We start from the raw sequence: 23880 nt of genomic DNA on the forward strand, positions 1-23880 counted from the left end.
TAAAATAGGCCACTTATTTCAGCTGTGTACAGAATCGCTTTGTTTTTCAGGAGAAACCAGAGGGTGATTATTGTCTTTTTTCCAGTAATTGAATCAGTTAGTTACAGTGCTATTTTTGGGCTTTAAATACATAATCCCGTTACATCTATTCCTTTAATCCCCTAGCCTGAGTATGCACTCATGAATGCACTCATGTATGTATGAGCATATGCTCTTACGAAAACACAAAACACTCACACACACATAAACGCATATTTAAATGCTAGCTGTGCTCACTTCCCTTCCAGCTTTATGCCTGAGGTATCTTCATGTCATGGCCTGATGTGTCTCGCTGTCACATCATTCATATTTCATTTCTTACTACAGTTAGTCTGTGTATGTTTGTTGCTACTGTGAGTGCATTTCTTTATTTTCATGCAATCAAGATGCAGAAGACTCTCTCTAATTAGTCTCTCTCTCTCTCCGTGTGTGTGTGTGTGTGTGTGTGTGTGTGTAAAATACATATATATAGTGTACCAGTCAAAGGTTTGAACACACTTTTTTTCTTTTGTTTCTTTTTATCCGCTACATTCTAAATGAATATTGAAGTCATCCATGTAGGAACACACAATGAATCATGTAGTAACTTAAAAATGTTAAACAAACCAAAATACTCTGTGATGCATTTAGATAGCTCTCATCTGGGGTGCAGTTGACTTCATGAACTTATCCTGTGCAACAGAGGCAGCTCTTGCTCTTTCTTTTGTGAGATGGTACTGAAGAGAGCCAGTTTCATCATAACCTTTTTGATCGTCTTTGAAATTATCCTCACTTAGGAGGATAATTTTAGTGTTATTGAGGCTACAAAGAGTTCTTATCTGTTGGCAAAATTTCTCTACAGGAACTAGACAAGCGGTGTGTACACAAGCTGTGCTGTGTGTGTGTGCACATCTTTGTCAGCAGTTGTAATATATAGAAAATTGTATAGAATAAGGATCATTCATTCCCGCATACTGAACTGAGCTGAGGTTAGATGAGCAAACACAGTGGGCACAGCATGTTTTTTAACCAAAGTTCCTAATTAAATATCTAGTGGCTCTTTGTTCCTGAAGCACTGATCTTAGATAACACTGGTGTCTTTTTTTTACAAATGTTTGTGTGTGTGTGTGTGTTTGTGTGTTTGTGTGTGTGTGTTTGTGTGTGTGTGTTTGTATGTGTGTGTTTGTATGTGTGTGTTTGTATGTGTGTGTTTGTGTGTGTGTGTTTGTGTGTGTGTGTTTGTATGTGTGTGTTTGTGTGTGTGTGTGTGTGTGTGTGTTTGTGTGTGTGTGTTTGTGTGTGTGTGTGTGTTTGTGTGTGTGTGTGTGTGTGTGTGTGTGTGTGTGTGTGTGTGTGTGTGTGTGTGTGTGTCGTCTCATTAGGTCATGCCGGTGAGCTTACTTCTGTCACATTGTACTTTAAGGAGGTCCAACATCCTCTGTTTAGCTGACGTAACCATATAACCTGTTTCTGAAACATCCATCACTGAGCTGCTGTCATACAGCACAGCAGACTCTACGACACACCGCTCCACTTGGAGTTAGTGAGAGCGTGTCATCCTCTCCTGCTGCTCAGACGACACCAGATCCGAACCCTGTGCTCCAGAAGCCAATTAAATATGATTATTTTAGCCTTCGCAAATGAGTAATTATGGTATAAAAGAGAGGGTTGAGATTAATGCCATAATGAGGCAGGAAATTGTGCACATTAGAGCGGCTCCAACAGACGACAGTGATATTCATTTTTCTTCTCATTCTCTGAATGTGCGTTATGAGGAGGCGTTCAGATTTAACAGTGGCACTGAGTCGGAGGCAGTAACAATATTGATTCTGGAAAGCATGTACTGGACTTTAGTGTGTGTGTGTCTCTCTCTCTGTGTGTGTGTGTGTGTGTGTGTTTGTTTGTACCCTATATTTTTATTGTCTTTAGAAAGAATAATAGCACAGGTGTTGAGTCCTTGTAGCGTTCAAAGCACAGGAAAACATCCAGCAGTTATAAAATAAAGTTACTGTGCGATAGCCTGGATAGAAGAGAGAGAGAGAGAGAGAGAGAGAGAGAGAGAGAGAGAGACCCAGAGACACAGACAGAGAGAGTGAGAGAGAGAGAGAGAGAGAGAGAGAGACAGAGACAGAGAGAGTGAGAGAGAGAGAGAGAGAGAGAGAGAGAGAGAGAGAGAGAGAGAGAGAGAGCGTGTGCTGAAAGTGCTCTTGCCTCAGGGCTGTGTGTGTGTTGTTTAGGGCCTGCTGAAGTCCTGCCTCCAGGGTCAGCTTCATTAAAATTCTAATGGCTTCTCAGCCACATGCAAATGACGCTAATGGCAAAGCTGGAGAAGGGCAGAGAAAGAGAGAGAGAGAGAGGGAGGGAGAGAGAGAGGGAGAGATAGAGATGGGGAGCACAACATTAGAGTTATTATTATTTTTTTTAATAAAAAAAAAACAACTTAAGAATAATGTCTGTGTGCAGATGTGTGTATGTGTAGGTGTGTGTGTACTACTGCTCTGATAGTGGCCTAGAAACATGATGTTACAGTCAGAACAAAACCTTCAGCCTCTTACAATAATTTTAATGAAAAAAAATGCACTAAAACAGTTGTCTTATTTCCTTTCACTAATATTACTGTACTATTTACATAGATAGATAGATAGATAGATAGATAGATAGATACTTTATTGATCCCAGAGGGGAAATTCTAGACATCCAGCAGCAGGTATAATACACAAAGTTACAAAGTGAATACACAAAGTTACAAAATAAAATATATCAAATATAAAGATAAAGATATATATAAATACAATCAAATAGAAAATAGAATGTACAATGTAAAATGTAAAAATACAGTGTGTGTGTAATGTAGAATGGAGGTAGTGCAGTTGAACAATAGACAGTGAACACCAGTTGATGTGCATAAAGTGAGGATAACTGATGTCAGCCACACAGAAAGTGCAAATACACATTTATATAATGATTTAAATTCAGCAGTGCAAAAGATAAGCAAACAGTAGATGAATGAACTAGTGAATGAACTACTAGTGCAAAATAGGGTAGAACTATAAAAATAGTTTTATAGGCATCAGCAAGTCTGAGAGTGTGTCCATGGCTGAGGGTGTGTCCATGGTGTGGCCGGAGTTACCAGAGTGAAAAAGTGTCACAGAGTCTTTAGTTTGCTGTGCTGAGATGAGTTGAAAAGTCTTATGGCCTGAGGGACAAAAGACTTTCGGAGTCTGTCTGTGGAGCAGGACTGGGACAGCAGTCTGCCGCTGAATGAGCTCCTCTGCCTGGTGATGGTGCTGTGCAGAGGGTGGTGAACATTGTCCATGATGTTCAGCAGCTTGCTGAGGGCTCTCCTCTCTGCCAGTGGTGTTAAGGACTCCAGCTCTAATCCCAGCACAGAACTGAACCGGATTTAGAAACCATTGACCATGTAGGTGTATGCCCTCAGTCCTTTAAAAATGTATATTTTGTCCCTTTTTTAATTTAAGGAGTAAAATGGAAATTGCTGTGGACAGAATAATAAATAGCATTGGTCTATATCAAGTACAGGCACGATTTAAATGACATATTGTGCAAACAACCATTAATGATTGGGTGTAGGCCCCTTCCACCTTCGAGAATGTCATATTTTCACACTTTTTTTATTGATTCCAGGCTGAAATGCTGCTAATTGCACAATGTTTTGTGGAGCATGCACAAGACTTTTCTTGAATCATTTTGTATATAATCCTGTAATCTTACTGTAATGCAGTAATGCAATCAGTTCATATACTTCACTCACTTTTTCTGTATGGCTTTGTATGTCTTTACTTCAGTTAATTACATTCTCCTTGTAATGGAAGCCCATTAGCAAAGAAAGAAAGTGTATTTCTTACTTTTTACACTGTAAAAGCTTGAATACGATCTCTGTATTTATGCTGGATTTACATGCAACTTTTTACTTGAGTCACTTTTTTGATCGAGCACTGGTACTTTTAAGTCCTGAGTCTCCAGTACTTTATACATGTCTGTGTATGCTGAGTATGTCGTATAGTAGTCATATAGATATTTCTTTCTCTTTTTCCTAATCAGCTTTTCATGAAAAGATGCTTTACTTACATATGATTTAACAGTAAGAAACCCTTAGTATGTGTTTAATCATGAAAACCCTAAAAGGAGTTTCTGTTTAAGGACTATGGAAGTCCTGCCTGTGCTCTCGGCTCAGCATGGCTGGAATTCTCCGCAACCATGGTGGTAAAAATGCCTGGAGATGGCATTTCATTCAGAGAACTGTGAGAGGGGCTGCTATAGTCACAAAGAAGGGGGTCGTTTATTCAAGTTTATTCCCAGAGAAAAAAGAAAAGATAGAGAAACAGAGAGAGAGAGACTTAGAGAGAGAAAGAGGGAGAGAGAGCGAGAGAGAGAGACAGAGAGTTTTGAATGCATCCTCTCTCAGCTTGTGATCCCTAAGTGAAAGCATATCTCTTGCTGCCAGCTCTCCACTATTGAACTTTTTGTCAGAGAGCTGGAGTCCCCTCATGCTCGCAGCTGTGGGTTTGAAGTGTCGTTTCCCAGCAAGCGAGCCAAACAGTGTAACAGTGTCCCTCTGCTTAAAGCCACACACACACTCACACGCACGCTCGCTCGCATTCTCACACACAGATGCTCATACCAGCCACAATAGCATCAGGAGGTGCTCTTGTCTGAAGAGCTGTGCCTTGTGTCTTTGAGTGTCAATTGGATCTGCTTTTTTCCCATGCTGCATTCCTGTACTCATTATTCGGCTGCAGACCTGCAGGAGCCTGGCCGCTGGTTCTGATCTGCGTGTCACTCTCACAGTTTTAAGGTGTTCTCCACAAATGAGTGTGTGTTACAGCAGGAGGAGAAGAACTGTCAGAATTAGTGCCGTACTTCCTGCTACCTGGCTCAGAGAGAAGTGCTGACAAAATATAGTGTTGCTTTTGTAACAAAATCTACTAGAAGAGCAAAACACATTTTTACCTGTTAAAGTAGTTGTAGCAATGTAAAGAGTTATTAATGTTAAGTTTGGTCTAACTGTATTCCAACAGACTATAAAGGCGCCCCAGGCGTACGATCAATGAAAGTCTATTTTCTGGTCTATTTTCATACATAAGGCTCACCAGATTATAAGGCACATTAACTGACACTAATAAGAATGCATACCTGAAGTGAACAGAGGTGTCGCAATGTTTCCTTTCAAATACGAAAACTGGGGGTGTACCTAAGTGGACAAAAAAACATTTTTTCAAAGTCAGATGAGTGCTGGATGTTAATCTACACAGATTTGTCTCTTAAAACTGTTTATTTGGGTGAGTAAAGTGTTTCAGTTTATTTACAGTAACCTTAGATTTCCAGTATTTTGGTCAAGGGTGAGCACTAGCCGTGGTTAGCAAGCACTAGCACAAGTCTGGTGCGACTTATGTATGAAAATAGACCAGAAAACAGATGTTCGTTGATAGTTAGCAGCACTATCAGCTAGCTGTTCGTTCCATGTAGCTTGTTTTAAAACGGCAAACATGCAAACTACAGTCCAATATACTCACCTTTGAACGGCGAAAGAACTTGCACTGTGGTTAGCGGTTAATGCTAATGCTGCTGCAGCCTCTGTACTGGAGAAACGTTACTGAAACTCCTTTATAAAACTTTACTTTAGTGGATTGGCTTTATTGCTCCTTACGATCTGACCGGCGCACTGGATGGAGGTGCACTGTTGATTTTTGTGAAATTTTTATACATTTATGTGCACCTTATAGTCCGAAAAATATGGTATGCTGTAAAACAGTTAACAAAGTGAGCCAGAAAAGCCATATTGAACTCAATTTCAGTTTAGGTAACCCAATCAACATTTTACATCACTTAAAGGAAAGTTGAAAGCATATTGTTGCTGTCATACAAAAAAGTATCTTGTTTTTTTTGCCATTTTTCAGTATTTAAATATAAATCTGGCAGTTGTTCTTTTATGTTTTGTAACTTTTAATGAATGCACCAATAGAAAATGCTCCATAATGACATTTACATTTATATTTACATTCCACTGATGATTACGAATATTTTTCCTTTGCTTGTAAAAAGAGTCTTTTTGTGATAGTATACTGTTCCACCCTTTACAATATACACTTTTAACAGTCTATATTTTTTCTGTTGTTCTATTAATCATATTTGTATATTTATATATTTGTTGGTGCAACGAGAGCTATATATATTTATATGTAATCTCTCTCCTCATTTAATATGTTGTTTTCTTTTTTCTTTTTTTAAATTGTAAACTTAATATTAAAGACATTAAAGCTATAGATGTGGAATTACTTCGTAAACAATGTAAGTGTTTAACAAATCAGAATATGTTTTAGATTCTTCTAAGTACCACATTTAGCTTTGATTCCAGATTTTAGAGTCACCTGGAATAGTTTTCTCAATGTCTTGAAGGTGTTCCTGCAGGTGCTGAACAATAGTTGCTGCTTTTCCCTACTTGTTGTGAAGCTCCAGCTCATCCTAAATCACGTCAGATCACCATCTCAGTTGGGTTTAGGTCAGAGGATTGTGGAGGACAAACACTATTTGGTTTACCACATAATTTATGTGTTCCTTAATTGTTTTCATGTATTTATATTAGTCTAGAATCTATGTAGAAAATAAATTAAATTAATAAATAAAGAAAAACATATAATTTTAAGCAGGATTGTTGTTTTATTACTGCAAAGAAACACATTTAGCTTTTAATGGAAAAAAATATGGTTTAGGGTTAAGTGGCTCTATGCTTACATTACTATTCAAAATTAGAATTAGTTCAGTTTACCCACAGATTTTTCTCTCTTATTTTTAGAATCACAGAATAAAAGTCAGTTTTGTGTCTTAAAATACAACAATTTTGCCTTTGTTCAGAATTCCCTTTACACACCAATCCCTATCTCTAACACTGGCTTACAAGGGCCATTAGGAAGCACAGGGCAGAACAGCCAATTTGATTAGCTTTAATTTAAAATGGCCTCCAGCAATGCGCTGCAACGTTGACTAAATCAGCTCGGCTGCAGAGTGACAAATGTCTGCGTTTAGAAAACCTTGCTGCTGTTTTGACTTCAATAGTTGTGTCTGTGTTCGTGACTAGGATTGGCTTCTAATAGATAGACAGGTGTTGAAAAAAACAGATATGTCAAAGTCTTTTTGTTATAACCTGTTCTCCTTCACTCCCCCATGTTGTTCAGTATGCAGCGTGCCTCGTGTTTCTCCATCCTCTGAAGTTGTGGGATGCTAGCTCTTTCTCTTCAGTGTCCTCTGATGCATCTGTGCCGGTCAGTGGGTGGTCAGCCCATCTCTTCCAGCTTTGAGTAGACCTTTAGCCAGGCCAGCATGCTTCAGCTGCTCCTGACATGCTCATAAATCCAGGGGTGGACGGCATGTGAACGAGGACATGAGGCCGACATCTCACCTGCTGTCCACCTACTGCTCATGTCCTACAAAGAACGACTCCTCCTCCTGTTCACATGGAGAGATGGTGGTGGAATGGGTTAGAATAATAATAATATTACTGTTGCTGAGGAAGATTACGCTTTCAGGCTCTGTGTTTGTAATTGTGTTTGTGTTTGTCTTTCTTTATTGTTTGGGTGAAATATATATTACTGTATAAATTCCTCTTATAATAAATGTATTGGAGAGCTAATCAAGGGCCAATATTTCATGTGCAGTCTTGTGTGTTTTTGCACCCATGTTTTCTTGCTACATATCATGTTCCAACACCTAAACTGCATTCCAGTACTCAAGAACACATTTACCCAGAACAGTTAAAGTTCCTGGATGTGTTTTTGTTTTGCCTCAACAACCAAGGATGGCTGGTGTCCTGCCAACCAGAGTGAATGGAGATAGCCAGCATTTGTGAATTGTGAATTCCTCGCTAATGTAGTGGTAGATCATTCTTTTTAGACCTACGTTTTCTTAATATTTAAACATTTAAAAAAGAAGGAGATAAATGGTTAATACATTTGTCAAATCTCAGTTCATTTTAAAGAAACAGTGATCATTATCTTTTATGTCATATCCCAAATAAGCTGGTCATGTAGTAACTAACGTAGACGTAATGATAGGTGGACTTTTTGGCTTTCTGCTTACGAGTGTATCTGAACAGTGGTGGTCTGGAAGTGAAATCAGTTCAGGTAAATTTCTAGTGTATTGCTATCTTGGCAATGGAAAACACAGGTGCACAACTGACTGTTATAAACCCGGACAACAGTCAGATGTCCATTCCTCTTCATCTTCAAATTGCAGACATGCCTTCACACCCAATGCGTGCACACCCTTGATCGGTACACACACAAAGACATGCAGCAGTGCACAAACCGAACTTTTTCATCAACAATAAACAGAATACTGTATAACATAACATAGGTGTTCCCATAAATTATTTGCTTGCGCACCTTCACAGCATAAAGGTTAGTCAGAGCATCGCATCATGTTTCACGTTTCAACCCACATCCATGATTAATTGAAAAGGAAATTGTTACATGCCTTTTACTCATTATGTGCTGCACAAGGTGTACTTTTCCTGTTGTTTCAACAGCAAAGACAAACTGGCATGCCCTAAATCAAGCTGCAAGGTATGCAGTTGCTAGCTCATCTCGCCTATAGATCTCAATAGATGTACTTGTCCTTATTTTTTTGCGAGTTTGTAATTTGTGACTGGTAACCTAAATCCAATCCATTCTTTAAGAATTTTATTGAATTTCATTCAGAAGCACGAAAATCACAGTCTACTTTCTCTCATTAAGTTGCAGTTTGTGGTTCACAAAGTTTGAACTGCAGATTTTACCTGGAGCAAGCTGCTAAATGCACTTAGAATAATAAAATATTGGACAGTTGAACAGTTTTGGGGATAGTTATGAGTCTGTTGTGTCAAGACTGTAATAGTTTGAATATGTTCTTGTGTAAATCCTTTGTTGTGTTGTTGCCATTCTTAATTCTGTCTCCCTTTATGAAAGAGATATGTGATCTCAGTAGGATTAACCTGGATAAACAGTGGTTACATTACAAAAGAAAATAATAATACAACTTATGACCTTTGTATTGCAAAATACCCGGCACACCTGGTGCAACTTGTAGGCTAATGGAATAAACTCATCCTGAGGTGAACTGAATTATTTACAGCAGGGATGAGACTACAGTTTGAGGGGTGGTTTTATTCCTGGACTGTATTAGAACCCTAGAGACTCTTTCAGTGGAAGTGGCTGTGTGCACATGGGAGATATAAGTGTAAAGAACCTTTTAGAAACCTAAATATCCTTATTATAAAGTTTTCCTGAAACTGTACATCCTTGTTAAAGGATCCATGCCTGTCGGTCAGTCTCACAGTCTGAATGTGCAGGCCTGTGTGGTTGAGCAGTGCGTTTGTTTGCCTCAGCTCATTTGTGATCACGCTCACACTTTGGTCACGGTCAGAACTGGACCTGAGGTCAGCTGATCTGCTCTCCTACCATGTGAGAATGACTGATGCATATGCCATCAGCACACATGAGGCCTCACACCTGTGTCGGCTGCCACGCCGACCTAGCAACCACCAGGAGAGCATGTGGTTGTCAACACCGGATGCCTCTCCATCTGTTGGCCCAGCAGAGGGCTTTGGTTGGCCCAGCAGATTGCTTTGGTTGCCCAGCGAGGGCTGAGGGAGTGTGAACCTGCTGAATTTGACCGTGTTTCTCAGCGTGATGCCATAGGTGGGCTGTCAGACCAATGTCTAACACGGACCTGACTTCTGTTGCCTTTGAACAAGTCTGACCCATTTAGCATGTTAGAGGAGTTCAGCACCTGTCAAAGTCAGAGGAGGACCAATAGGGAAGGTTGCCGCGGACCCTGTCGACCTTCTTTCAACGCCTAGAGAGTGTACAGAATCATGACACGCTTTGCTGCTGGTTTTACTCATTCCAGAACAGAGGCCGCATGTAGACAAAAGACAAAAGCAATCTTGTCTGCACTGTATGTAAAAATTATTTGCTTTTTTTTTTAAAAAAAGGCGTTCCATCCATTGTTCATGGATTTATTCATAGATTTTTCCTCCCTCGCTGTAGTGTGTTGCCTGCACTGTGAATTTCTTTATGCATGAGATTTGAATGAAATAGATAAGACCAGCGCGATGGCCTGATTGGGACAAGTGTTTGGAGCCTTTTGGCAACATGCTACCCTCCCTACAGTGGCTCATTATCATTACAAAAGGGATTGATTGAGCTGTCATATAGATTAAAGTTCATGACCCAAGATCAAGCACGTCTCTAATAAAAGGTCTTAGAAGACCGAAGTGCCATTGATTTAGGTATTAAGCTGGTGTCTTTGATAAAGATGAGAATGACAGCAAAAACTTCAGGAATGGAATAGGATAATAGAGATGTCAATACATAAAAGCACTGTCAAAGTCATGGGAAAGGGCATTTACGTCCTTGTTCTTTAAATATGTATCTACACTCCTGCAATAAGAGTTCTTAAAGGGTCCTTGGTGGGCTTTTGGCTTGATGACTGAAGTGACTATAATGTATGATAAACCCTCAGGATTGTTATTAGATTATTTTGGCTGACATCACAATGCTGACAGTTAGGAGTGCATCAGAAGGTGAAGGGGGTGCTTTAGAGCCGTAACCACAAATTGTGTCACATATGAACAAAATATGAAGTCACAAAACTAAAATATCACAGACCATTAAGCTCTTAAAAAGGTCCATGTTATGTATCTGATGTGGCACCTTGAATAAGTCATGTCCATATCCATAAACACATTACATTTGACTTAGTTTTATAAATATTGGTAATGTTTTGTGGCTGAAGTTTAGTTACTTTATAGTGTAGCTCTGGAACGACACTAGTAATAAATAAATATAATAATTTAAAAGTACAATATCAGAAACCACAAGGGTAAGTTTGTGTGGGTTCATTTAATACATGGTTTGTGAAAATGTGTGATGACTTAGCTGTACTGTACAACTTACATTATCTGCTAGATACATTAGCATTGTAGCTTAAGTATCGTAGCATCACTGGCAGTGAAGAGTCTGGAACAAACTCCCGTTGAGCAACTTTTATTTTAGATTTTTGAGAAAGCACAAGAACGACTGCCAATGATGGAGGTTCCACCTGCAGAGACCCTTATCCACCCTCCAACCCCAAACTCAGGGCTGAATAATGCCCTGCCAGTGGAACCCCCCCCCCCCCAAAAAAAAAAAAACAAAAAAACAAAAACAAGGTGATGCCCATGTATAGAAGTAAAGGAGACATTACACACAAAGCAAATCATGGTTGATTTAATACATTTATATTTGTTGAACTAAGGGCTAAGATTACACCAGTCTCCACTAATTATTAGGATTTTTTTTTTTTCTGAAAAGTGCTTTATATCAGCAGTTGCATTACATCTGAGGTTCATTTTTATGTATTTTATGTTTTTTTTTTTGTTCGTTCTTACCTGCTATTTCTGAGAGAATATTTCAGTGTTTGCCGATTTTTGCAGATTTATGTCACATCAAATGCAAAGTTTTTAATAATATATTTTTAATACAGTACAGCATATAAATATGGTTTAAATATTTCTATAATCTGTAGAGTGTTATATTTCCCATTTTATTACAAGATCTTACATGACTCACATCTGGAGTAGCAAGGCTCTGAAGTGGCGCCCCAGTACCTGATTTTTTTTGTCTTGCTGAAGAAGCAGGTTTAAGTAGAAGACCGCATTTAAGTCATTGTTATACACTGACACAAATCCCTGGTGACTGCCTGAGTGTCCATTGGTCAGTTTCACACTGAAGCTTGAATCTACCAATTAGAGATGAGAGGAAAAAAGACAGACATGCAAATGCACCAGTTATAGACAATGAGAAGTTTATGTTCTGGCATATTGGTCAACCCCCTGACAGTTTATTGGCTGTGACAGATATTTCACATACACACTCAGCCACGACCATGAGAATGGGTATGGCAGCAGTTGTTTCCATTCGTTTTACTTGGTGACTTGTAAATTCATATTTATGTAGCCATATTTGACCCAGTTTTTTCTGTTAATCAGCTAATACATGTATTACATGTAGGCCCTAAAATCAAAAACAAGCTAACTGTAATTTATAGCAACTTTTGTTTAATTTGATATTACTTTTGTTTAATTTGATATTACTGGAAAACAGCCATTTTAAAATGTAACTACTGGAATGTTTCAAATACGGCATGGTAATGAAGTGTCTGAATTAGCCATATTATGAATAGATGATCTGTCGTTTAAACACTTTCCTCCCTCTTTTTGTATATGTAGATTTTGAGGATATTGAGCACCGGAGATGGTGATGAGTTTCACCTTCTCCACCATTTTCTTCTCTTCATTAACTTTGGAGCAGATGGCTGGTTCTCAAGCTTTTCTATGTGTGTCTGTGTGTGTGTGTGTGTGTGTGTGTGGTGGTGGGGGGGGGGGGGGGGGGAGAGAGATAAAGAGAGGGATGTACTATATTCCAGTAAAGAGGTGCCCATGAGTATTATGCAGAGGTTAGAGATGTGAGTTTGAAATAATAACAAAAGATTGATGAGAAACTATTTGTAATCTTATCAAAATCTTGGAATCCGACTTTATATTCGACTTTAATCCGAAGTTATTACAAGCTGTAGGACTAAGATTTTTATTCTTTTTTAGGATTATGCCAAAACATATTATTTATGTTTCTTTCTCTTTGGCTCTCTGTAAAGTTAGGAAGTGTATTTTGCATTTTAGGCCACCAATTTTAAGACACGTTATACACATGCATTTCTTGAAAAGCTGAAAGATACAGTGTGTCAATGAAATTAATGTGAAAGACGCATGTGTCCTGAGACAGTTGAGGAATATTCCAGCATTTTACACAAATATAGACTTAGTCTTATTTAGTGCAGTCAGCAGCATGCCACACCCAGAGTAGTAGTGGAAGAGACACTATTCTTCCCTATTGCAGTTAGTGGAGCATTATCAAAGCTATTATAATTTTAGGGAAAAATTGCTTCATAATGTTGCTTTAAAGCACTGTTAACCTGGATGTTTAAGAGTTCTCCCAGAACACTTTAACTAATTAACAAGCTCTTCTTGAGGTGAGCCGGGTGTGTTGGAGCGAGGGAATGCTAAAATAGGCAGGGTAGCTGTAAAACAGGGCCAGGACTGAGAGAGCCACTGCTTTAAGGGAGCTGGCCTTTAAATGAAGAATAAGCTCTTAAAGTAAATGGCACGGCAGTCTAGTAATCTGTATGACATTTTTCTCTTCCTTTCTTTAAAGACTGATCGCTCAGATGCTGATGTCACAGAAGTTGCCTTTCATCCTTCCACGGACACCGCGCCAGCTTGTTAATTAAGATGTACCTTGGAGAAGAAATGACTATCCATTCTCAATGCTCCACCAAGCAACATCTGGCACAGGTCAAAGTAAAAGGCAAGCCTCCCTCTCTTCTCTCTTTTTCTCTTTCTCTCTCTCTCTCTCTCTCTCTCTCTCTCTCTCTCTTCAGTTTCTGCTTCAGGCTCACACACTCACTACAATAGACACTCAATACTTTATTGTAACCTCCTCAATCCCGGATGCTCCTCTAGTGCACTGTACAGATGGAAGGCCGTGATGAGTCAGCTAAAAAAGCAGGAGCCTTCGCGCTAACTGTGCACTAACACCTGGGCGTGGGTCCAGGGGTGCACATAAAAATGACCTCTACAAAGTCTCCCATTCTGCAGCTGTCAAAGTCTCAGCTTGCTTTCTTCTCCACTCTTCTTTTCCTTCTCTCTCTCTCACTCTCTCTCTCTCTCTCTCTCTCTCTCTCTCGTTCTCTCTTTCTTTTCATTATCTGCTCCCAGAAGCCTGACGCATGATAAAGTTCATTCTGCATGTGTCTCCATGTGTTTCCCCTGCAACCTGTTCCCTCTGACCAGCAACCTGTGCCTGTAACAGACTGCTGAGTGAATACAATTAGACTAAACAGTTCACAGAGCAAAGACAAGATCAAACTCATCTTCTTTTTCACACTAGATATTTTCTAATATATACTTTACATGAACTGAATCTATTCATCTTTGTTTAGAGTCACAATAAAATGCTGGGTCTCCAGATTGGACTAAAGGTTTAGCACATTTATCACTATGATAAAAATAGCGCAAACTAAAAAATATATGTTCTAATATTGTAACTTTTCACACATGCATTCAGAATAAGCAGAAATTAACCTATTAAAATGCCTGGTCCCGTATACAGGTGTAGGTGATACAAAACCCTTATTCTCTGGAGTAAATCATTTATTTACATACTGAATTTATGAGCTTTTAAATCTCCTACAGGACACAGAAAAGCTGCCTTTTCACTCTCTACTTCAATTAATAATTCCAGATCAGTAACAGGAATCATCCCAAATTCTGCAGGTTTAAAAATAGAAGTGAAAACTAGACAAACATAACGAAACTAAAGGGTTAGAGAACAAGAACTGTTTGATTTGTATTCAGTAAAATATAGATTTTAAAATGAAGTTCAGGAAAGAGACAATTTTATGATTGTATTCATTATATTTTGTCAGTTGCAGATTGACTTTTAACTGTAATAATATGTAATAATATTTTTAGTAAGGTTCCTTATCAAACATGAAATCCATTTATGTAATGCTTGAACAAAAATCCTCACAATTTAGTGGTGTAATGTCAGACAGACAATTGACAAAAGCCTGGCCTGTTAAGATTTATTTATCTATTATTTAAAATAATTTCATTTCTAATTTTTATCCCATTTTGTTGCCAATTTACAAGGACAAACACCTAACCCACTTATTAGGAATCCCCCTATCACTAGTGATGCCCCAACACACCAGGAGGGTGAAGACTAGCACATGCCTCCTCAGATACATGTGAAGTCAGACTCCACCTCTTTTGTAACTGCTGCTGATGCAGCATTACCAAGTACCATCACAGCGCGCTCTGAGAAAAACGCAGCGACACACTTTTGATACATCAGCTCACAGACGCCTTGCGCTGATCCACATCACCCTTTGGAGTGATGAGAGGAGAGAGCATCATCTACCCTCACAAAGAGAGCGGGACCTGTGCTTTCTCAGGGCTCTGGCAGCTGATGGCAAGCTACATAAACAGGATTCGAACCGGCGATCTCCTGAATAAAAACATTGATACAGATGAGACACAAATACAGACAAAAGTCTTAGGACATCTCCTCATTCATGTTTGTTTGTTGTTTATTCCAAAAAAGTTTTTCTGCTTTCTACTAGATTTTAGAGCATTGCTGTCAGTATTTGATTGCACTCAACGACAACAGCATTAGTGAAATCAATATGTCGGATAGCTCATCCCAGAAGTACTGGATGATGCTCAATGCTGGCAGGCTTTATACTCATCTAGCCCATATCTGACATTAGGCACGGTGCCAATATGTTCATGGTTGCCCTATTCTATTAGCACTACTCCTCTACAAGGACTAGACAAGCTGTGCGTAGCAATAGATGTGATTTAAAGTTGCTGAATGTATTCATTGGAAAGGGAGTCCACAAACACTTGAATATGTACAGCTCTGGAAAAAATTAGACACTAAATAATAATGATGAATTTCTTTGATTCAAGAGGAAGCTGGATGATTACAAGCCATTTAACCAAGCGGAACTGCTTAAATTTATGCACCAGGTGTGGCATAAAATTATCCAAAAACAGTGTGTAAGGCTTGTGGAGGAGAACATGCCAAGATGCATAAAAACTGTGATTCAAAAACAGGGTTATTCCACCAAATATTGATTTTTGAACTCTTATTTTTGAAAACTTTATGAATATAAACTTGTTTTTTTCACATTATTTGAGGTCTGAAAGCTCTGCATCTTTTTTGTTATTTCAGCCATTTCTCATTTTCTGCAAATAAATGCTCTAAATTACATTATTTTTATTGGGAATTTGAGAGAATTATTGTACCTAGTTAAATTTATTCCAGAGCTGTAGTTTATATTGTAGTTACGTTTGTCTACTAATTAACGTATTGTATAAAATAAAACATATCATACAGGATGTGCCATTACTTCTGTACATATCATGATTTCCCTTCAATGTTTTTTTTACATTTATTAAATAGCATTGTGCGATAAAATGTATGAAATAGTGGGTACCAATGTAGTTACCAAGTTAATTCAAGACCGGAAAAGGAAGACTCTTTTTATTATTATTCTGTTTTTAAACGTTGCTCAGTTGGCTGTGCATATTTTACACTATGTAATGACAGTAAACACTGGAAACAGCTCTATACGCTGCAAAGGTTTCTGTAAAAAAAACTTTCAGCTTCTCATTGAGGATTTATGAGTGCCTCAGTACCGTACAGGCTGGAAGACAACAGCTACACATTATGTACTTGTCATGCAATTTGCATCTCGTTATTTAATGGCGTTGTGTTAAGAGTTTGTTTTCTGTGTAACATGAAAAAAATTAAAGTGTCTGTTAATCATAAATGCACATTTTCATGCATAACAACACAACAACAGACTTATTTAACCCTTTGAGGCATGATGGTCAGTTTTCAGATTTTCTTTCTGTTATGTTTTCAGGGAGAGTTCAAATCTAGCATTTAGGATTTGATGTAAGAATTTTAGTTTTTTTCTGAAAAGCAGGGTCTGGCCCTGCTGACACTGATGTTTTGACCTGCAAGTGATGTTTTGACCGTCAAGTAGTTTTATTTTCAATACAGCATATGTACAGGACAAACAGAGGATTGAAACTACGTTAATCTCTCTCCCAAAAGTTACAGCAAGTAGAGAATACAAGATTATAAATATAAAATAATGAGACAATATAAAAGAATTCTATGCTATAAAATATTACTATCAAAATATGGATTTTTGTAATAATGTTATTACTGTCTCGTGATATATATTGTCTATGATGCAGGGGGCCAAACCCCATGTTTTGAGAGGCATCTTACCCTTTAAGTCCTGACAGTTAAGTTCTTCAGTGGACCTGTGTTCCACTGTGACCACGCATAGTTCCAGATGAAAGACGCTGCTATGAATTAGCACATGATGGACATCAATAAAAAGTGACACATGCTCCCCTGCATGATGGATTTTTTTTTATAGAACACTGGTGGAGTGTGTATGCAGGGCCCTGCCCATTTTGAACAAATATTTGAACCACAAAACTTTTTTTCTGTTCTTCGCTTTTCCTCCACTCACGAGTGTTTCAGCTCTGTGTAGAACGCCTCTTGATTAATTTGATCTGCGTCTTTGCTGAGGATCTGTCTGGTCTTTAGGGGTTAGAGCAAAAAGTAGTGCTGCAAATAACATTTTAAATGAAAAAATGCAAATGACGGCTAAGACTCCACGCTCCGTCCCCAGGGGCACTCCTCCCCTCTATCCTTCTCCCTCTCTCTCTCTCTCTCTTTCTCTCTCTCTTTCTTTCTCTCTTCCCTCTCAGTAGCTGGATGGATATCAGTGGGGGTTAAATCAACCCATCTTGAAAATAACACAAACAGCATCGTTTGTGCAATGAGACTAAGTCTCTCCATCCCACCCCCCTCCGCCCCAAACCCCCCAATCCTACCCCCTCCCTCCCCGCCCCATTTCACTCACTCTCCCTTTCTCTTGTTTGCACACACAGAAATGGAAAAAAAAAAAATGAAGAAGGAAAAAAAAAATCCCCCAATCAATCAGCCAGCTACTTATCTCCCCCACATAAACTGGAACTTTAGAAATTAGCTCATTTATTTTGGACAATTAGGTTTATTGGAGTGTGACAGGGAAAATTTGGAGTGCGCTGAAGCGTGAAGCTGGTAACAATGGAGTGAGCGGGCGATTGAGGGAGTGAGCTGGTCTCCTTTAGCTCGGTGGTATTTACTTATCTACATAGCCACGGCACTGAGGTGATCTCCCTCAACCTCCTTTTCTCCCCATAGAACTCATCCTCAATGAGGGATGTGCTGTGATGCAGCTGATTAAAGCAGATGAAGAAAGGTTTGATATGAAAAGTTGGACTGTTTAAATTGAAGAATGTGAAAATGGAAAAATACTCATATTTATAATAATGTTAGTTTGTATTTTTTTTTTTAATTGTAAAATATAGTACCATTAAAATGTTCAAATATCTGTTAAAATATCTGCTAAACATTTAATGCTGTATTTGAGTTAAATCTCTTTAATTAAAGCTGGAAATTTACATTAAGATAGCATCCTAATTGCTTTATATAAATGCACAATCGTGCACAAATGGAGTATTTTAAACGAAAAAATGTCATTGTCCAAATACAGCATTTAAACAATCTTGTATATCATGTCAAGATTAGATGTGGATTCTACAAAGAAAAAACAAACTGTTTTCTAAATATGGTTTTTACATTAAATAATTCTTCCTCATTTCTTCTTCTTATGTTTCTGACAGATTTTGCCTTGTAAATCACCTGTATTGACATCAACAACACTTCACCTTCATCCTTTTTTTTTGATTAACCATTTGAGTTATACTTTTGAAGTATATACTATTATATACTATAGTTTAGTAGTATATACTATTATTAATTAATTAATAATACTTTTGATCCACACTTATTTATTTTTAATTTTATTTTCATCCTTTTTTTCAATTCATTCAAAGTATGTTTTTTGTAAGCTTTAAACTTGAACGTTCTGCAGAGAAATGAAGAACAGTAGCAAAGTTAAGTAGCTTAAGTAGTGCTAGCATTAAACACGACCGAATGCTGTACACACAATAAATATTATCTCCCAAAAATATTAAAATCACGTATTAACTCACCGGCACTACTATATCTGCAGTACCCTTTCCTTTTTTCTGTCTTTTTTTATTTAAAAGAGTCACTATTGGCTAGATCATTATTAGTAACATAATCAAATAAGGGATTAAAAACTGCCATTTGCTAAATAAACAGTGTGTTGTGTGTAGAATTTACAGCATATCCCAGTTCCTCTCCAGCTAGTCAGAATATTAAACAGCAGTGTAGTTTACATTGCAGGGAGGGATTTATCCAGGTAATGGGGAAGGCTTACCTGTACCTGAACACTGTAAACACTTTGTTTGACTGCAGTTAATTTCTGTTGGCATAACACACCTGTCTTATTGTAGGCAGCACAACAGTCCTCATGAGTGGGAGGATATTTTATTCAAGAACAGTTCTTCCTTTCACTTTAACATTTACCTAAGCGCTCAGATTAAAATTTAAAACCATCCTCTCCGCATTTCATTTCCTCGCCACTACCTACATAATTCATCAGACTACGCCGGCTGATTTTAATCCGTCTCTCAAAAGGAAGAGAATGATTTGCTCTGAGATTTCTTCGCGCACCCACCTCCCTTTCACGCTCTTCCGTCGGAATCTGTGGGGAGCGAAACCGGAAAACAAAGGAGGCCATTTATCTGCCGATTAATATTTAAGACGCAATTTTAATAAGTAATACTATTCTACATAAAAGAGATGTTTGTTATGGCCCCGTCTCATTAGTGATGCGAGTGCGCCGCGTCTCGTGCTATCAGCATGTTCTCAATATTAATGCGCTTGCAGATGGAGAACTGATTGTCTTACTAAATGTGTGTATCCCTTACTTCTAAATGATCTCTGCTTTTATCATTATTAATGTGTGTTCTGTGTGCCGTTGATCCACAGCCAGCTTCGTAACAGAGGCCTGCAAATTTTACTCTAATTGCAGTGTGAGATTTATTTCTTAAAATGTAGCTGGATCAAATTTACAAGTCTTCGCTTTGCCAGAGACTGATGAATAGTGGCGGTAGCTTATCTTAATGCTGTGCTGCTGGACACTTACACAAGTTTAATGCTTTTTCAGTTCTACTCATCTTCAAGGAGCTTTCAAGGGTGCTTTATTTGGACACTTTAATGGTTCTTTGGGAGTTTGTAACATGCGATTAGCAAATATAATTTGAGATGGGACTGTAATTTCAGCTGGAGAACTTTAAGCTGGAGAAGTTTAGGCTGTAGAACTTTGAGCTGGAGAAGTTTAGGCTGTAGAACTTTAAGGTGGAGAACTTTGAGCTGGAGAAGTTTAGGCTGTAGAACTTTGAGCCGGAGAAGTTTAGGCTGTAGAACTTTGAGGTGGAGAACTTTGAGCTGGAGAGGTTTAGGCTGTAGAACTTTGAGCTGGAGAGGTTTAGGCTGTAGAACTTTGAGCTGGAGAAGTTTAGGCTGTAGAACTTTGAGCTGGAGAAGTTTAGGCTGTAGAACTTTGAGCTGGAAATCTTTAAGGTGGAGAAGTTTAGGCTGTAGAACTTTGAGCTGGAAATCTTTAAGGTGGAGAAGTTTAGGCTGTAGAACTTTGAGCTGGAAATCTTTAAGGTGGAGAAGTTTAGGCTGTAGAACTTTGAGCTGGAAATCTTTATGGTGGAGAAGTTTAGGCTGTAGAACTTTGAGCTGGAAATCTTTAAGGTGGAGAAGTTTAGGCTGTAGAACTTTGAGCTGGAAATCTTTAAGGTGGAGAAGTTTAGGCTGTAGAACTTTGAGGTGGTGAACTTTGAGCTGGAGAAGTTTAGGCTGTAGAACTTTGAGCTGGAAATCTTTAAGCTGGAGAAGTTTACGCTGTAGAACCTTGAGGTGGAGAACTTTGAGCTGGAGAAGTTTAGACTGTAGAACTTTGAGCTGGAAATCTTTAAGGTGGAGAAGTTTAGGCTGTAGAACTTTGAGGTGGAGAACTTTGAGCTGGAGAAGTTTAGACTGTAGAACTTTGAGCTGGAAATCTTTAAGATGGAGAAGTTTATGCTGTAGAACTTTGAGGTGAAGAACTTTGAGCTGGAGAAGTTTAGACTGTAGAACTTTGAGCTGGAAATCTTTAAGATGGAGAAGTTTATGGTGTAGAACTTTGAGGTGAAGAACTTTGAGCTGGAGAAGTTTAGACTGTAGAACTTTGAGCTGGAAATCTTTAAGATGGAGAAGTTTATGCTGTAGAACTTTGAGGTGGAGAAGTTCAAGCTGTAGAATTTTGAGCTGGAAAACTTTAAGCTGGAGAAAGTTAAGGCTGTAAAACTTTAAGGTGAAGAATTTTGGGCTAGAGAATATGGGCAAGAGTACTTTGGCCTGGAGAACTTTAGGCTGGAGAACTATAAGCTGGATAACATTGGGCAGGAGAACCTTGAGGTGGAGAACTTTAAGTTGGGGAAATGTAGGTTGTAGTTCAGGTGGCTTGTGCTTTGTATTAGAAGGCCAGATTCCTTTCTGATAGGTGGATTAAGAGCTAAAAGAAATGAATTAATAAGTAAAGAATTAATTAAGTAAAGTGAGGAGATGAGGCGAATTTTGGGTGTGAAAATTTCATTATGAACATGGAAGTTAGAGTATTTCAGTATTTATGAGTATTTAAAGGATAGTAAATTAGGAGGAGGCGGGTCTTCACTCATATTCCTTTATTGAAAGTTAGTTATTTCATAGAAGAATCCATCAGATTGGTGAGAACATCTATGGTAGATGATTTTATATAGGGCTAAATCAAAACCTGTTTTTTAGAGTGTACAATATTAAGCCCAATAAATGATTTGATCTTTAACTTGTAATTCTGTATACCTTCAACATTTAACATAGAATGTTTTACAAATAGATTTTTACATCCTAAAACACAAAGTAAAGTTGGGAAATTAGAACTACCTAATAACTAAACCTCAAGACGTTCAACTTGTAGTTTTAACATGTAGTGTGTGTTAGATGTTGAAGAACTCATCAGTATAGAGTGTGATCTGAGGCATGGTGTCCCTGGCTGAGGTTATCTCAGTGCTTCATTAAGTCGAACACTATACATACTGTATATGATGTATAACTGATTGATGCGTAATTAAGGAGAGACCTGGATACCCAAACCAAAAATTCAAATGAGGAAAGAGGGTATCTCTTTGCATTAATCAGCTTTACTTCAGTGTTCAACTTGATGAAGCACTGATATGCCCTCAGCCATGATCCACAGATCAGACTTTAATGATGAGTTATTAACATCCAATCAGCAAAAACAACCAAACAAAATAATAAAATGTACCATAGATGAGCGTATGCAGTGTAAATAAACTGAATCATGCACGCATACTCTTTAATATTGACTTATTTATTAGTGGAGTTTTGATAGTATTAATAGTATAAATAGACTGAGAGACAGTGTAGTACTGGATGACTCACTTTATGCGGATAACACTGTTTTGACCCTGTAGATTATTAACAGATATTCAAATTATTAGCAAAAATATGGTGAAAATTAGGAGTAGTAAAAATGTATATGACATTTAATTAGATGTAAGTTGAAGGTAAGTAGAGTATAAACTTAACATCTGTAATATACTATTCAAAAAGCACTAGCCACTAGTTTACATCATAATACAATTTCTTTATAAACTGAAAAAAAAAACTATAAAAGTGGCCAAATGGCAGCCTTCAGCAGTCTTGTGCACAAATAATCGTTCTAATTTATTAATAGCTTTCTATTCTTTATTGTAGAATCTCAACTAAAAATGAATGAGCAGGGAAAAGTGCTGAAATACTCAGCTGAACATGTGGAGTCTATATTATTCTGCTTTGAATATCTTTGTTACTTTATTGTCATTTTGCCATACTGTTTACATGTAATCAAATCATGTGTTATACATGAAATCGTTACATAATAATTTACCCATTTTCATCCTATTTCACGTCCTGTTGATCATCTCTGCTGGTTTTAACAAGCTAAAGGCATTAAAAAGTATATTTGTATAAAATAGAAAGTGGTGGTTTCATAGCATCAGTTCTATGGGGGACAAAGCAACACAGGGTAAAAATAAATGATCAGTGGTCCTGAACTCTATCTCTAAGCTATAATAACACACTGACCAGAGTGGACACTATCTGCCTCTGAGAGAGTAGCTGGACTTAAATAGACTTCAGCATGTTAGATGATGTTGTAGGACTTCTTATCGGTGCGCTGTGTGAACTTGGTGTTTAATTTGGTTTCGTGTGTGTGTGTGTGTGTATGTTTGACTGAGGGAGACAGTAGAGAGCGGAGCAGGGTAGGGCTGCCAGCCAAAAGACTTGGCACCACTCCTAATGATGCCAGGCATGTGCTGGTTCCCAACGCCACCTAGACACACAACCTGCCAGCTCCTAGTTAGGTAAAATGTCTTTATTAGCCACATGGCTCTCTCTCTCTCAATCCCTCTCTCTCTTTCTTTCTACCACTGTCTCTCTCTGTGTGAGCTGAAAGCTGTGGGAAACCCTCACTGTTGCTTGTAACTCATAATTACCTTTAGAAGTCAGAACATGTTGTAGAACAGTCCTGGAAGATCTGGAGGTTGGTCAGAAAAAATAATGAATTTAAATGAGCGCATACTACTACATTCATAATAAACATGTACTAGTGCATCTCAAAAAAATAGAATATTATTGGAAAATTACTTTATTTCAGTAATTCAGTTCAAAATGTGAAACTCGCATTATATATAGATGTGTTACACACAGAGTGATTTATTTTAAGTGTTAATTTATTTTATTGTTGATGATTATGGCTTACAGCCCATAAAAACCCAAGAAATTTTAGTATTATTTAGGGCTGAATGGTACTTTTGGCAGTGTGGGCAGTGTGCCAAGTACTGCTGGAAAATAAAATCTGCATCTCCATGAAAGTTATCAGCAGAGGGAAGCATGAAGTGCTATACGTTTATTTTTTTGTGAAAACACTGCACTGATTTTAGACTTGATATAACACAATGGATCAGCACCAGCAGATGACATGACTCTCCAAACCCTCACTGACCACCAGTAAATTTTACATTTAATTTGGAAATTAAGGGATCAGAGTCTGGAGGAAGAGTGGAGAGACACACAGTCCAAACTGCTTGAGGTGTCGTCATGTTTGGAGTTCCATGTCTTCCAATGCTTAAAATATATCACTCTGTTTGTAATACATCTACAGTGCCCT

This window comes from Astyanax mexicanus, chromosome 6, assembly GCF_023375975.1.
Source record: "Astyanax mexicanus isolate ESR-SI-001 chromosome 6, AstMex3_surface, whole genome shotgun sequence".
NCBI classification, from domain to species: Eukaryota; Metazoa; Chordata; class Actinopteri; order Characiformes; family Acestrorhamphidae; genus Astyanax; species Astyanax mexicanus.